A 16,082-nucleotide genomic window follows, 5' to 3' on the forward strand; every position below is an offset into this window, starting at 1 on the left:
AGTTGGGCAAGTTGAGCCTTAGAGTACTTTTAGACAGGTGTAATTCCACTGTCAAAGCTATCATCCCTTAGCTGGGGAGGAAACTGTGGGGACTATCACAGCCACATTTAACAGCCTATGGCTTGCAGTGGATTTCAAAGCAATCTTTTCTACACAGGATAGAGGTCCTGTGCTGCTTTTTCAAGGCTGCTAAAATTTCAAGCCATCAGGTGATCAGCTACAGCTCGCCCTGAGAGCAGTGCATGTCCTTCAGCTCTTGCACTCTCACTGTGGCTAACACACATCTGAAACTGTCTTACCTGGAGTAGCTCCTTTCCTCACCTGCTATGCCCTGTGCTATCAAACAGCAGCTGATGTCATAGGGTTACTGCATCATTGCTGTTTCTTTGCATAAGGTTTCCTTCTCTTCTTGTTATCTGCTAAAAATGGAACAGAGGTGACTCATGACTTATGACTGAGACAGGCAAAAATTAAACACTCAGCAGTAAAGGCTCTGCTAGGGTTTTCACTGCCTGAACTGGTTCCCTGCTTATGCTCATCCATGGGATAGATGTATTCCTGGTACCATCTCAGCCCCCTGGACCATGCCACAGCCGTGGGGGACCTGGCTGGATCCCCCAGCCCAGCCTCTCCACAGTGCCATGCATTCACCATGGCAAAAGCAGTGCTGCTGCAAGGTCTTTGCCTGGTTGATGGTCCAGAGCTTCAGCTCATCCCCTTTACCATGAGATCTGGCTGTGGTGCTCCTGCAGTCTGTGCAGGACAGATCAGCATCACCGCCAGCAGGGTGGGGGAAGGTTTAATAGACTGCTGTCATTGAAAACAGGTGTACAGAGGAAAGGAGTAGAGCAAGGTTTGAGAATTGTCAGGAGAAATTCTCCAGATTGAGGTTTACTATTGTACTTCTGTGAAAGAAAAGCCAGGAAAAAGCCCTTACCCCTCCCTTCCTTCCCACAGCATCTGCCATGCTTCAAACTGCAACCTCTGCCAGTCCTAGCAGCCAGTCTGGCTTGTGACATTTCTGGTCCTGGCAATGCAGACAGCTGAGCCATGGCCCTCGGACTGCTCTCTTCTGTCTGATGTGTAAGGCAGTGGTGGAACAGATCTGGCAGGAGCTCCTGCTCATGGGGACCAGTTCCTACAGCCCTGGGAGCCAGCTGACATCAACACGTGCCTACAGGATGTGCCACTCATTGTCACAGAAGAATTCCAGAATTATGATACTGTTTTTAGCCTTTTAAAACAGTGTGACAATTACATCTTTAAATTACATCTTTATCACTGGATTGCTGAGGCCAGGAGACACCAACAATCATTACATTCAAGATTAGAATAATTAAATTCAAGATTAGTACGGTTTTACTCAGACATTGTAGCACTCTCCTAGACCAAAGCCTGGGGCTCTATCAGTGATCTGAGTTTGACTAAAAGATCTCTCAGGAAAATTCTCTGATGTAACTAGAATTGCTCAACACTGGGAAATGTAACACCTTTGCAACATGTTCAAAATTACCCAGGACCAGATTTTGATGTTTAAGACAAATGAACAAACACACACACACAGAGTCATCAGCTCTGTATAAAAACAAAATCTAGAGAGGAAACAAAAAAAAAATCCTGTAATCACTCTTGCAATGAGTCATGGCCTTCTCCTTAAGAAGACACGTGTGCCTCTACAGGGCTTTGCTGACTTCAGACACTCTGTCCAGATTCAGATTTATACCTGGATCTATCTAGGCCTCCATTATATTTGCTTATATTCTTACTATTTAATTCACTATCTTACTGAACTTGATAGGAAACTTAGATATCAACCCTGCCACCAAGCACAAGCAGTCTCAGACCAAACTCACCCTACACACATGATGCTTAGGGAAATACTTTAATTAACTTCAGGAAGTAATTAAAGATAAATCCCAGATTTCACATACTATAGTACAGGAAGAAAGTCATCCACACATTAGCTCCTTCCCACATAAGCTTAATCAGAACTGCCAGTGGACTTCACAAGAATTCAAACCATTGCTCACTATCATGACCTTTTGATAACACAGATCACCTTTAACTTAGTTCTTTTTGACAAACTAGTCACTCCCAGAACACCAAGGCTTTTCCTGCAGACATCCTTGCCTTCCTACAGTTCCATACATACTTTTGACAATTCCAATCAAATCAATACAGCTCTTCACAATGTAAAGTTAAGGCTGAAAATAATTGTTTATAAATTACATCAAAATTTCTGACCCTTCTCATAACATTCCCCTGATCATGATTATTAAACGTGGTTACAGTTTGGATTCTAAGGAGTTTTCTTTCCAGGGTTGCCTTCCTAAGACCTCATGTTGTACCTCTATTGCTCAGCATCACTGTCAGTAAAATACAAGTTATTTTGCAATCTCCTATGAGACAGGTAATTATTATTGAGTGAACACCAGGAAAAAGCAAAGACTTTTGGGTTAACAGTAGCTAATGTGGCAACAAAAGTCAGGTTACTGCCACGCTAAGTCTCTCTTTCAACCTCACAGCATACCTAATAATGTTTGATCTGTATTTTATTAGATACTGGTATGTCCCAAATCATTCAGCAGGGCTGGGAAGGCTTTCTGGTCAGTTCAAAGCTGGTTCTCTTAACATGTATTTACTGGACTCACTTTTGAGCTAGATACTGGGAGAAAATTCTCTTCCCATATTCAGCATTCCAACTGGCACAGTTTTATCAAGAGTCTAAGAGGATCTAAGGTTTTTTCCTGTAGGTCCAGCTCCTGAATCAATGGAACTTTGTGAGAGTAGTGTTTTTTTATTTTTTTCCTTTTAAAATGATTTCTACTTATTTTAGTAATGCTTTTTTTTCTTTCAAACTGACTTCAGTTCCGTGCTTTTTCTACTTTCATATGGTCCTCTACAGGCACAAAGATAAAATCATGGTATCTTAATGAAAGCTGAGATGACAAATAGCTGTGGGAACTAGGCTTCAAAATAAACAACTAAAATAGTGAGACCCATGTTGAACCTGAAGCTTGGTAATTCTGGCTGCGCAGCATTTTGTATTTTTATTATCATCTGAGACTGAGTGTCAGTGTTCCAATAAAATCAAGTTAATAAATTGCATTTTTAATTTTCAACTGACCTTCTACACTTGAATTTTATTTTCAGACCTTAGTCATAGATAAGAAGCAGTTCACATTATTATTTCTGCTGCTCAGGGAATGAATAATCATATTTCATAATTTTATTTGCTATGTTTCAATATTTCTTTTGGGTCAAACCCAAAATTGTTTAGCAAGTTTTTCCTAAACACTTAAACCCACCCTAGTTGCCTTTTTTTTTCCTTTTTACCTTTTCAGTTTGTCTCTAGAGGGCAAAGATCCCATAATTGATAGACCATTTCCATAGTGAGAGACAGAAATTCAAATTCATTCTCTGCCAGATTCATAACACAGATTCTCAGCTCTTTTCTGCACCAGGGACTTAAACCACCAAATTCACTGCTCACTTTCACTCTCTACCCTTGTAGCCAAATAAAATTTTATTCACGTTCCCACAGGGAAAATCTTTCAGTGAAACAGATGCAGAAGGGTACAGAAATAAGCACTAGTTTGGGAAAATAAATTCAGAACTTCCTGAATCTTTTTTTACCTCAGAGCTTTCCAATTTTTAGCAGTTGATAGCATGGGCTTTTTTTTTTCTTTTAAAATAAATGTATTTTAAAATCACTTATAAATCCACAGAATGTGGCCTTTGAACCTTTATGTTCCTTAGCTGAAGATTATTTAGATTTTATTTTTGAAGTCACTTCACTGTGATCCATTAGTACTGGACCACACGAGCCACTGAAATTATACATTGAAAGGTGTAGGCTCTTTGCTGTAGCTGTCCTGAGGCCACTCTTAGCATCTTAATCTTCATTAAATTAATCCAGCAGGATTAATCCAGTAGGATTAATATCAAACAGAGCTCAGTGAGGCACAAGAATTAACCAAAACCTGGAAGAGCACTGGGTGTAGCTATTCCACCCATTCCAGTCCTTTGTCAGCTGCTGAGTTAGACATCCAAAACCAGAACAAACATCAAGTGGTGCTTTTCCTGGGACACTGCATGGAGCCAAGACATTTGCCTAAGCATATATTTTGTGTTCATTAGCTTCTGCTCCCAAGAACCTTCCTACCCAGTAGGACGTTAGAGATGTGAAAGGTCATTTGCCTGATTAGCAAAAACCTGCTATGCAAATCTGGAGGAATAAAGGACCTTAAAGCTGCTTGGATGAACGAACTTGTACTGACCTCTGATGGCTGGGAATGTGTATGGAACATGGTCCAGCAATTATTTGTTCTTCCTTAGGAGCTCCAGTGCTCTAATTAAAGAAATGTTGACACAAAAAGAAGGAAGAATTTTTGAGGTGGAAACCAAATTATTGATAAGGGAGTGCTAGGATTATTTTTGCTTTGCATCACCATTCTCTTTTGAAAGCATGGTGAATATGTATTATCAAGTGTTTGCAAAAAAAAAAAGAAGTGATTTTCAGTGGGAAGCTGTTTTTTCTGTCTCATGTATTTGGAAATTTCCCAAGAATGTTTTCTTAAAACAACCGTCCACCTTATTTCTTCTTTATAAATGATTTCATAAGGCAGAAAACAAAAGCACATGAGCATGAAAAAAAATTACTGTCACAATTTCCACAGCTGCTGAGTTCACAATACACTAGAGAAGATCCAGCTCCTAGGGCTGCTAATTCAGGAGAAACACTTGTACTTAAATCACTGTCAGCATGGTAGAATCTACCTTGTGATTGTTGGAATGGACCAAACTGGGCCACCAAGAAGGGTAGGGGCCAAGGGAGAAGCTGACTTCATTGTGACAAGATTTCTCCCTTCTGTTTGTCCCTGATGCAAACTCTGAGAATTTCTAGAGCTGTACCCTGTGCCGCTCCTTTAACAGAGCTTTATAGGCAGCAATTTTCAAGAGTGAGACCATGTGCTGGAAAGTATCTAAAATAATCCAGTAAAACTTCTTTAAGAGTATAATCAGGAAGTTCTGAGTGCAGTGGGAATTAAGGAATTTTTTTTTACATTGATATACAGATATTTTTTTTCTTTTGTACAGTGAAATGAAGAAGCTGAGTGGCACAGAAATAGGGTTAAAATCTCACCTATTAATTCAGAGAGGATAAACAATTAAGTAAGAATAATGGGAAATGGAGTTTGTCTATTTAAGTGTAGGAAACCAGCAAATCTCAGGCTGCCACTCTGAAGTGGAAGGATAAATTGTGCAGAGATACCAAATGCTGGTCCTAAGTTAATCATATCTGCTTCAGTGGAGGTACTAGTGGAACAGGAAGCTCACAGCTGGACCAGCACTTTAAAAGTGACTAAATCTGAGCAGGAGAACAGCAGAATGCCAGGTGAGTGAATCAAACTGAAATATGCAAGTGAGTAACAGCCAGGAAATGAAGGAAAACTGCTTGTCTATAGGAGATTGACTACTTCCAAGGCAGAAATTCTACTGTCAGCATTGGAACCTCCATACCAGCATATGTTAGGAATTCTGCACCTAAAACAATGCATTCATTGCTCAAGATGCAGTAATTAGCACACACTAGGTTGCAGGGTTGTGGTTTTGATTTCCTTTTTTTTTTTTTTTTTTTAAACAAAACAAGCAAAAAAAGCAGCAATGTCAGAATACTTCATTTTCCCTGTGAAATATGTCAACTTCAGGCAGATGCATAGCACTGATCTTATAAACAGAAGTGTCTTGCTTTCACTCTGCTTTACCACAGGAAAACAAAGGTGTATTAGTTACCCTGAGGTAAAAGAAAGGAAGAAAGGAAAAAAAAAAAGCTGCTTCAGCCCCAGTGACAAGTAGTCAGTTTAATTTATTGTAAGATAAGCAGAAAGGCTATGCCTAGATAGGAATACAGCACTGGCCTCACATACCTAGCCAGAGGCAAGCACCTCAAGTGTCACCTTCCCCTTCTGAATTTGTAGTGACATAATCCACACCTGTTAGCTTGCTCTAACAAGCTCATCTGTCTTGAGCAACAAAGGCAAAACCTTCTTCTTATCTTGGTTTTGGGGTCAAAGGCAAAGCCTGGATAAGTTTATTAGCAGAATCAAACATATTCAGAATTCCTGGGAACCATTCCATTCTATTAAATAAATTTGTTTGGTTTTTTCCCCAGAATTTCTAAGAGTTTTTCTTTAGCTTTCAGTAAACATAAAGCCCCTATCACCATGTCTGTCAAAGCTGTCTTACCTTTCCCTTGCCATCAACACAAACACAATATATCAATTCCCACATCCCACTCCAGATTGCTCTGAGAATGAAGTTATTCATGCAGGATAAAAGTTGTTCCTTCCTCTGGCATGAAGGATCACTCCTTCTTCCCCAGAAGCTTCTGGAAGTGAATACCCCCAGAGACCTGCAGTCAGCAATTTCAAAACCAGGTCATTTAAATTAAAGGAAAAAAATCCAGACTTTGTAGATTAAAAAGGAGGCAAAGTCATGAAATTCATATTAAAAAGATAACAAAATCAGAACCAGTCTAGACCTTTTTTGTCACAATTTGCTGATGAAGCAAGAGTAAAACCTTAGCTAGCAGAAATGCCAGCTTCTCAAATCCAGCACACAATCTGTCAGGCATCTCCCCTGAAACTGTGTAAGCCCTTTCCTTCCATTCTTTCAGGGGCCTTGTGCTCAGGTAAGAGGACTCTATCAGCAAGTGGGATGTGAGGAATATTCCTATTCTAATAGTTGCATACACATAGACTGGAATGCCTTTCCAACTGAATTGTCCGTTGAGTTTGGACTCAGACCACAAGATTTACCTCCTGTACATATTGAGAACGTTTCTGTGCATTAAGGGTATATTGTCACATCAAAGAATGATTTAAAACCTCTGAAGGACTAAAGAATTCATAATTAACAAATTTTCCCTATCCAGCTTTAAACTCTCAGAGTTACAACCTGAGTGGCAGCATTCAGCTCACAGTAAGATCTGTAGGGATGTTAGCAAGCTGGCCTGCCTCAGCTGGTGCCATTATCTTTCCAGCTCTATCAGTTCAACATTTGCTGAATGTCACTTAAAATAAAATATTGATCACCTGCTGAAAACGTGGGATAAATGCATCCCAACCAGAAGCTGTCAGAATCTAAGCCAAACTCTGGAAGTGAGGGTGTGAGGATGGGGAAAGAGCACAAGGATCCACAGTATCAGACATGATTATCACATGGAATACAGTGGTCAAATCCTCCTGTTTGCAAACAGTTTGCAGATCTCCACCGAAACAATCACGGGTGTCAAATGCTCACAAAGGATGTGTGTGGCTGCAGTTCTCTTCACAGAGAGCAGCAGGCACAACCTTCCCAGGATTTCTCCTGGGGAAGGCAGTGAGAAAGCTCAGGAAAGAAGAGAAAACAATTCTTCGCTCTGTTTGCTGCTCCTGTTGTTTGGCACATGTGGAATGTGTTATGGAGATTGTTTACCAAAAGTGATTTGTTAATTAGACTCTGGTGATGGTGTTTGGATTGATTAACCAATTAGGTCAAAGCTGTGTCGTGACTCTCTAGCAAGGGCAATGTTTTTTTTCTTAGCAGTACAGTGTAGTTGTGTAATCTAGTAAAGCTTAAATAAGGGATTTGTTCAGCCTTCTGCAATGATGGAGTCAGAGCACATCACTCCCCATTCAGGGGGCTCACTGCCACAATAGATGTGTGCCACAAAATACACCAAAAGATCATTAGTGCAGTTCAACCAGCACAGCCTTCTGCTCCATTATTTAGCATAAGCAGTCATTGTGGTTCAGACACCCTTGCTCCTCGGCGTTTATCTTTTACAACCAGTGGTTGTAGTCCCTTCTTGTGATTTCATTGATCTACATAAGGATATGTGAAGAACTTAGAGAAAAGCCCCCAAAATTAATTTGCACCTATTTAAAATTACATTAGAATTAACAAGGAGCCATTTATTTCAATTTAATTTTTACTGAAATTCAATCTATCTGTGCTCAGAAGTGTATAGGGTGTGATTTTCAACAGTGGCTCAATTTTTCCCAGCTTTAACTGTAATTGGCCACAGCAAGGACCCAAAAAAACCCCAACAATCCAACAAAAAACAGCAAAGCCAGAGACCTCTAGAAAATTGTAGTTTGTGCCAGATTGCCACATAAGAACACTGATAAAATTTCCATTGAAACTGCTGTGTTTTGGAGCTTAATCCTGACCAGCAGCATGCAGCTGTATTGGCTATTGACAGCAGCAATATGTGAGAGGCTCACAAAATCCCTGCCCAAACACGCAGCACCACAGTACCACACCAAGAGCACTCCTTCATGCTATTGTCACTTGAAAGAGATATAATCTGCTCAATCATTACACTGTGGTGAGAGGGAGAGCCAGTATATCCACTATTTTGTAACTAATAAAAATCTGGAGACAGACATCAAAGTTACGTCTTTTTTATTAGGAATTAAACCTACCTAAATGGTCCCAGATCCTGAAATAGTTCAAAATAGTCCCAGTTCAAAACAGAAACCTGGGAGAGTATCCCAGATGGGAAAGAAGATGTGCTGGTCAGCCCCTCAGCACAAATGGCAATGATATATGAGTAGTCTTGTTTATCAAATCATAAATCTGTGTCAGGAGATATGGGACAGTCAAAGACCCAATTATTGACTGTTTCATTTAATGATCTGTATGATGAGAAAGGTTTTTAATAAAGGCCAATAGCCTACAAACCATAAACATCCAAGATACCTAATTCAAACTTTACCGTAATCCTGAGTTTTAAAGATAAATTATTACCTTCACTTGTATGCTCTTTACAATGTAGATCTGAAGGTGTCCCACAAGCCCAGGGACGAGCAAGTGTCCTGTACTACACTGCCACACATTTAGAGATCAGCTGTGCATCTGCTCTCCCCGGGAACTGCATCAGTGCTGAGTCCACCAGCCTTGACAGCACCTGGCTACACAGTCCCGCAGCACAGAACTGCTGCTTGGGAAAAGATGCAGAAATGCTCTGTCCAGCCAGCACGGTGCTGATGACAGAGCCCTGCCTGTGTCCCAGGTGTCTGCAGCACTCCCAGCACCCATTTTCACAGGCAGACTTCCCTCTCAGTGGACTGGTGCTCAGGCTGAGTTCCAGCAGTGCACGAACACCGTCTGCCCTCGCAGGGAGCACCGCTCTCCCTCCTGCCTGGGCTGCCCTGGGACTGGAACCAAACAGGTTTCTGCACCAGCCAACAGATGGCTGTCTTGCATTTCTTTCCATTAACAGCCACATTTGCTACTGAGAAACAACTGTCACTGCTCTCTGCAATCTATTTCCTGTCAGGGTTCTACACGATTTTGCAAAAAGAAGGAATAAGAAAGTCTCTAAACCATTCCACCTTGTATATGGAAAAAAAAAATTAACTATCACTTGAGTGCTGCACTATTTAAATATGTGACTGCTGTACTAAACATTTCTTTTTTTCTCATTAAGCCTCATCAACTACTATGCCAGATTTTTTTTTTTTTTAGATTTTATTTAAAACTTTTCAGTCTATCTATATTCAGCAGAATGAAAACAATAAATGCACATGGATATAATCATCATATATAATCATCATCCAGCACAACTAGGAAAGAGTACCTGATCAATATTACCTAGGAAATAAAAAAAAATGACCCAGTAGTTCTGCCTGGCCTTCAGAATCTCTAAGTCAGCAGTTATTTATAAAGCCTAGGCAGACTTGGCTGAATACCACAAAAAATAGTGAATAATTTTGTCATAAGCACTGTCAGCTCTTTCAGTTATTACTTGTGGCTTATTATTAACGACTGCATATGCATATCTGCATGACAAATGTTTTTCTGCCCTGAAGATGTTTATGAATCCTAAATACTTTGCAAATAGTCAGTGAATAATTATTCATGCTGAAAAGTAATATTGCAAGTCATTATGGGTTAGATATTTTTGGTGATTTTCTCATTTTAAGACTAAATTATCTAATCATAGTGTAGAAACAGAAGACTTGAGTAAGCAGATAAATAAAATGCCTGAAACAATTACCAGATTTGTAAAGAACCAGTAGCAGGGGATTTATAAAAAGCCTTTATAACAATTCCTTTTTTTCTTAAGTGGGAAATATTAGAATTTTTGAGCAATTAAGACATTCATAGAAAACCTGATCAGTTCAGGAACAGAAGAGAAAAAAATTAGTTCAGTAGTTCATCAAGAATAACTTTGAACACTTCTAGTCTATAATGGACTTAAAGATTTACAATAAATCACCATTTCAGAATGAAATTCCCAATCTACATAGAAAAATAGTTTCAAATTAACTATTTTAGGATAAAATCAAGAATCCTGATAAAAATGTTTATTGCTTAGGCATTAAGAGAACAGAAACACTGTCACACAAGTAACACATCAAATAAATTCTTAACTCCTTTAAACAGATGTTGAAAGGAATTTACAGCTCAAAGTTGCCCAGGTAATCATTCTAAACAAATATGCTTGGCAAAACACCATTGCTAAAATCAAAAGAGAAAGAAAAAGTTAAAAGTATCAAATACATTTTCTCTGTTTCTTACTTCCCTTAACACACTATTTCTCAGCATGCAGTTGCTAGGATTACAAAACTGGGCTTCCAGAGGAAAGAGAGCAATGATGGTTAAGCAAAAGGTTCTGTTAAGACAGAAAAATAAAAATCTACAGTTACTTACTTTGCAGAGAGTTCACATGGTATCAAATCCTCATCTCGTCTTTTTCCTCAGTCTTGGGAAGGGTTCTTTTTGACACGGTGGAGGTCAAACATGAGCATGAGTTCAGAATCAGAGGAAGAGACAGATGATGATTTTGTAGAATGTCTTTGTGTGGAGACTCACCAGAGTCCAACCTCCCAAAGTTGCCAAAGACTGTGAGGATGATGATGAGTACATTCACATGCTGGAGAACAAGAACAGGCAGAACACCAGGGATGTGACACTGATTACAGTCACAATACTCCTGAGGTATTTTTGGTTCCATTCACCCTGACACTTCCTCCTGCATCCACACCTGGACACGTGGAGAATGAATAAGAAACTCACATTTCTTCTGCAAATGAATACAATCTTGTGTTTACTGTGGTGTGTTTTTTGAAAGCATGTATTGCACAGCAGGTTGGTAATCTGCAGTAATCAAAGGGCAAGTATTTTTGTGTAGCATTAAAAGGAAAACAATGACCAGGGTCTTTTTTCTGGAAAAATATGTAGCCCACATTTATATGACAGCAGAATGCATTAAAGAGCAGTATATCTGTGAGGTGAACAACCACAGGTAAATTGTTCCTGGCCTAGTACTTGACACAGCTTGCAGACTAAGGCAAATTTTATTGTTTACACAGTGGGGACTCACCAAGCAAACACCAACACCATCTCTGCTATGAACCAAGTTCTTTTCAGACTCTCAGTAACTCTTAAAACCTACGGTCTCATTATCTTGCAGCATGCTCTTTCTTGTAGCACGTTATTTATTTAAACAGAGGAGTTTTCCACAGCCAGGAGGATGGGAATTGTCCAGATTGCTGGGTTCTGCTGAAGCTGCACAGACACTCATCTCCACGTGTGGCTGATGGAGAGACTGACAGTGTCTCCTCAGAAGCTGAGTTATCACCCACAGAGGAACAACTACAGCCAGGTCTCCTTAACATACTCCAAGGTTACCTTGGAATCTAGATTAAACTTAAAGTCCTTAGTAGCCAAAAATAACTTGTGGCATTAGCAGTAAAGTAACATCCTTCCTTCTAAGTGTATTGGAAAGGTCACTGTGAAATATTACCAAGACCCTTATCAATATCAGTACCTTTTCATTCCAGTCTTGATGGACGCTATCCGCAGCTTCTGCTAAGCAGGCTGCATTTCATATTTACAGCTAATGCATTGATAATGGAGCTGTCAAACCTGTTCTTCTTACATTAATTTGCTTTCATATCACTTTAACTAGAACTTGCAATTCTTCCCTGGAGTCTCCATCCCTTTTTACCAAATTCCTGTCTGCTTCGGAATATTGTAACTTTTTATGTTTCTGAGTTGAAGCTAGTGAGACCTTCTGGCCTGTGAGTGAGCAGACTAGCACCACATTTCTAGATATGGACTGAACATCTTGTCCTCTATCAAAGTCTTTGAGACAGTGCTCCTCACACCCAGAGCTCTTGAGTTTCTGCAGTCACTCACAGCCCTGCCCAGGAATAAGCTTTCTATTGGGAAATTTTTCACAGTTGCTGATGTAGGGGATGCACAGACTGCATTCCTTGACCTCCTCAACATGACTTAGTTTCATGATTGACATCCCAATGTCACTGGAGCTGACTTAAAAGACACAAAAGGGGCAACTATGCTTTGGCTTCATGTCTGCACACTTATCCCTATGCCCATTTTAGGAGTGTTGGTAAGATTAGGTTGCTATGAATACATTTTTCTCTATATGTGCTTATGCTTGGCTATTTCAGATTAACCTGCAAACCACAGGAATCTCATTCCCGGGTTAAAAAAATGGTCTTGGAAGTTTCTCATGGTGTCACAATCTAGTAGGTCTTTGGCAATACCTGAATGGATGAAGATTGCATATGTTATTAAAGAAATTGTGCAGCACAGGGTCTGTGTGAAAGAGATCATAACAGCTATCATAGGAAAGAGGTAATTTAGAGGTGCAGGAAGATCAGAGAGATCTACACCCAGTTAGGTTAATCTCATAAAACACTTAACCTTCCTTAAACAGGGGAACCATTCTGGATCTCTGCTTTCATACTCTTCAGCAGAGGAAAATATTTATTGTGGAGGAACCATTTACAGATGTTATAACACAGCTGGAGAAACATCCTGTTTCTCTAAATGGAGTATTTTCATAAAAATATCTTTAAGCAAGTCATACTTTGTATAATGATACTAATATTAAAAAACCCCAAACCTTTCATACATTTAAAAGAAAAAGAGAAAAATGTATGGAAGTAAAAGATAAATCACACACATGACAGAAAAAATTACAGTATTATCTTGAGGTTGGAGACATTAATCATAATTTTTCAGATATTTTTCATTAATATTTGTCTTCTTTTACTATGATGTTCTTACTAATAGCATGTCTACAAATTCTGAATACCTGTCTGCATCCTGTCACTTACTGGAAAAGTTTATGAATGAACATTCTCAATTTCCTGACTGAGACAGAAAACTGACAAGGAAAAACACTTAAATCTAACAGGTGCTAGTGCATATTCAGCCTAAGAATGGTAAGAGTCAAAATTATCCCCACAGAAGTAAAACGAAAATGTTTGCAGAAGATAGAAGTTCCATGGTCCCCACTACAACCAGCACTCTTCAATCCCTTTTAGAAGAGATCTGATTAAAATTAAATCTAGAGATATCCCCAGCTAGAAACTGAGACACACTGCTGGAGAAGCTTATTCACTCAATCAACATAAAGTCAGCAGTTTCTTGTCTTGTTGTAGTTGACTGTGTATTCTGCTTGTTCTAAAGTCAGTGATAAAGTACATATTGACTACACTGGAGCAGAACTGACCAGACTATGGCACTGCCCTTTAGGAAATGCCACTCGTGTAATAAAACAACAAAGAATTAGGACAAAGAAGGTCTATATTCATCTCATAGCTCTTTCTTAAATTTCCTTTGTGAGTGAAAAAAAAACAAAAGGCATGCCATCCCTCTGTATCAGGGTCGTCAGATCAAAACCAAGGCAAAGAAATTTTCCATTTCCTCACTTCTTGTATTAGTCTAAAAGGGGTAAAGAAGGTTTATCTCCATCTTTACTATCACCATATTTGAACACCATATTTGTAGAAACATAGAATCATAGAATGGGTCAGGTTAGAAGGGACCCTGAAGGTCCTCTAGTTCCAATCCCTTGCTGTGAGCAGGGACACTTTCCACTAGGCCAGGTGGCTCAGATCTCAGCCTGTTGGGAACTCACTACAATATCCAACCTGGCCTTGAACAATGAAAATCTGTTCCAGTGTCTCAACAGCCTTACAGTAAAGAATTTCTTCTGCATATCTAGCCTATATCTCCCCTTTTAGTCTGAACCCATTAGTCCTTATCCCATCACTACAGCTCCTGTGGAGTCACTCTCTGGCTGATTTGTAACCTCCTTCAGGTACTCAAAGGCTGCTCTGAGGTCTCCACACAACCTTCTCTTCTCGAGGCTCCACAGCCCCAGCTTTCTCAGCCTGTTCATAGCAATGAAGTGCTCTTGTGTGCACCAAACCCGATGTGCACAAGCCTCAAACTGCTGAGACAAGAAAGCCAAGGGTTGTTTGAGCTCCTGGGAACAGGGCAGCTGTTGGACACATTGCTCTGGGACTCACCTCATCCTGTCCATTTGCACAGACACCCTGAATCTGAACACCTATGAAGCAGAAGCAGCAACAGAGGACTTTGAACAAGCTGCTGTAGTTTTCCAATAAAACAGCTCTGGTATCTCTGCTCTGTGCTGTGGCACTGATGTTTCCTTTGTTACAGGCAGGACATTGCTCATCCCTCTCTCCCCAAGTACAAATGTCTTACAAGTCAATTCTGTGGTTAATGCAAGCTGACAAAAGGAGGTTTATGTACTGCACAACAATACCACTGCCACTCACTCACACAGAAGATACTTCAAGGGCAGCCTGCTCCTGTGTGACACAACTACTGCTTTGCCAAACAGAACAGATGACTTGCAGTGGGTAATGCTGTTTTTTGCTTTGAGTCCCTCAGCTAGACTGTTAACTTCTCTCCTGTGGCAGATGTGCAGATTAATCGCTATCTCAGCCTGCAGCGGTCCCGCTAATTTAAACACAGATGCACTGTGGAGAGCACAGAGCCTGGAGGAACAGGGAGGGGAAAGCTTTGAAGGAAGCACAGCCTGCTAATATCTACAAAATCTGAACAAGAAATAGACAAAACTAAATTAGCGATCTATTAAAAATAAATTAATGACATCTGCAAATGAAACTAAATCTAAAATAATCACTCTAATAGCAGGGTCTCTGGTGAGTGTTAGTACTTAATTTTTTCTTGTATTTGATGAAGGCATCTATTAATTAAAAATATTTGTACAAGGTAGAGGCTTGACAGGAATACTCTGTGCAACTGTTCTTAAGGGAGCTTCTTCTGTTAATCAGCTATTCTAGAAGAAAATGCCTCTAGTCTATGCAATGTAGGCAATATTGTACTTCAATAAATCATATTTAAAGCCTGTGCTTTCTAAATACTCTCTGCAGCTAGATCTGGATGAACTAGGTTGCTTTCTACAGATGATATAATACACTTCCCTTTCCATTGTTTAGTTGGCTTGAAGTGAAAAAACCCTTCATCTTATCCTCTTTCTTTTTTACCCCCCTTTTATTGCTGACATCTGATTGAATTGTTGAACATCCAAGAAAAAAAGATTATCTGATATGTATGAATGTATTGCATAAATAAGGAAGACAAAGCTAAACATACATTCAATAGAAGGCATGAAAATATTATCAGACATTGAGGCAGGGACAAACCAAGACTGTGTGTCATTAATGAGGCTATTCAAAGTAACTTTGATGAAGTTATGATTCTATTGTTATCCAGAACTGAAAAGGAATCACTTACAATTTGAAAAAAGAATTGTTAATTATTATGCAGCTCTCTGGGGCACTAACTTTTTCAGAATTTTCTTCTTATTTTCTTCTTTTTTCCTATTCTTTTTCCCCCTTTTATCTTTTCACTGTTATAAAACCAGAGAGGATTAGAAGTTGTCCCTGACAACATTTCACTGTAAGGTTGTTGGTTTTGTCTTTCAGCATTTATTAGTTTGAACTCTGTATGAGACACCTGTTGGGTGATGAGAATAAATCAACAGAAGGTCACACATGGGCTGGTATTGTACTCTTGCCTTTTTAAGCCTGTTGGGAACTCATTGCTTTCATATACAGGAATAAATGCTGGAAAGAGGGCAAGCCCTCAAGAGGTTCAGCTCTATTTCACTATGGGAATTATGTGTGATTTGTGTAGGTTCCTTGAAGAAAAGTTAGGGTTAAAGTCCTGTTGCTCTTGTTGGCATAATTAACTCAGGCTAGTGAGGGCAGGAGTCT

General features: G+C 39.6%; 1 protein-coding gene across 2 annotated transcripts in view; it reads right to left on the bottom strand.

Annotated features, from left to right (window-relative positions):
* SPTLC3 (serine palmitoyltransferase long chain base subunit 3) overlaps positions 1-11,052 on the bottom strand; it is a 98,030-nt gene extending 86,978 nt beyond the window's left edge. The window contains exon 1 of one of the 2 annotated variants that reach the window (XM_064415429.1): positions 10,705-11,052. The gene's annotated coding sequence lies outside the window, so the exon portion shown is untranslated. Of the gene's footprint in view, positions 1-6,249; positions 6,385-10,704 lie in introns of those variants that run through there. The other variant, XM_064415430.1, reaches the window with a different exon arrangement.
* Positions 11,053-16,082: the final 5,030 nt, after the last annotated feature.

The sequence above is a fragment of the Passer domesticus genome, chromosome 3 (genome assembly GCF_036417665.1).
Source record: "Passer domesticus isolate bPasDom1 chromosome 3, bPasDom1.hap1, whole genome shotgun sequence".
In the NCBI taxonomy this organism is placed as follows: Eukaryota; Metazoa; Chordata; class Aves; order Passeriformes; family Passeridae; genus Passer; species Passer domesticus.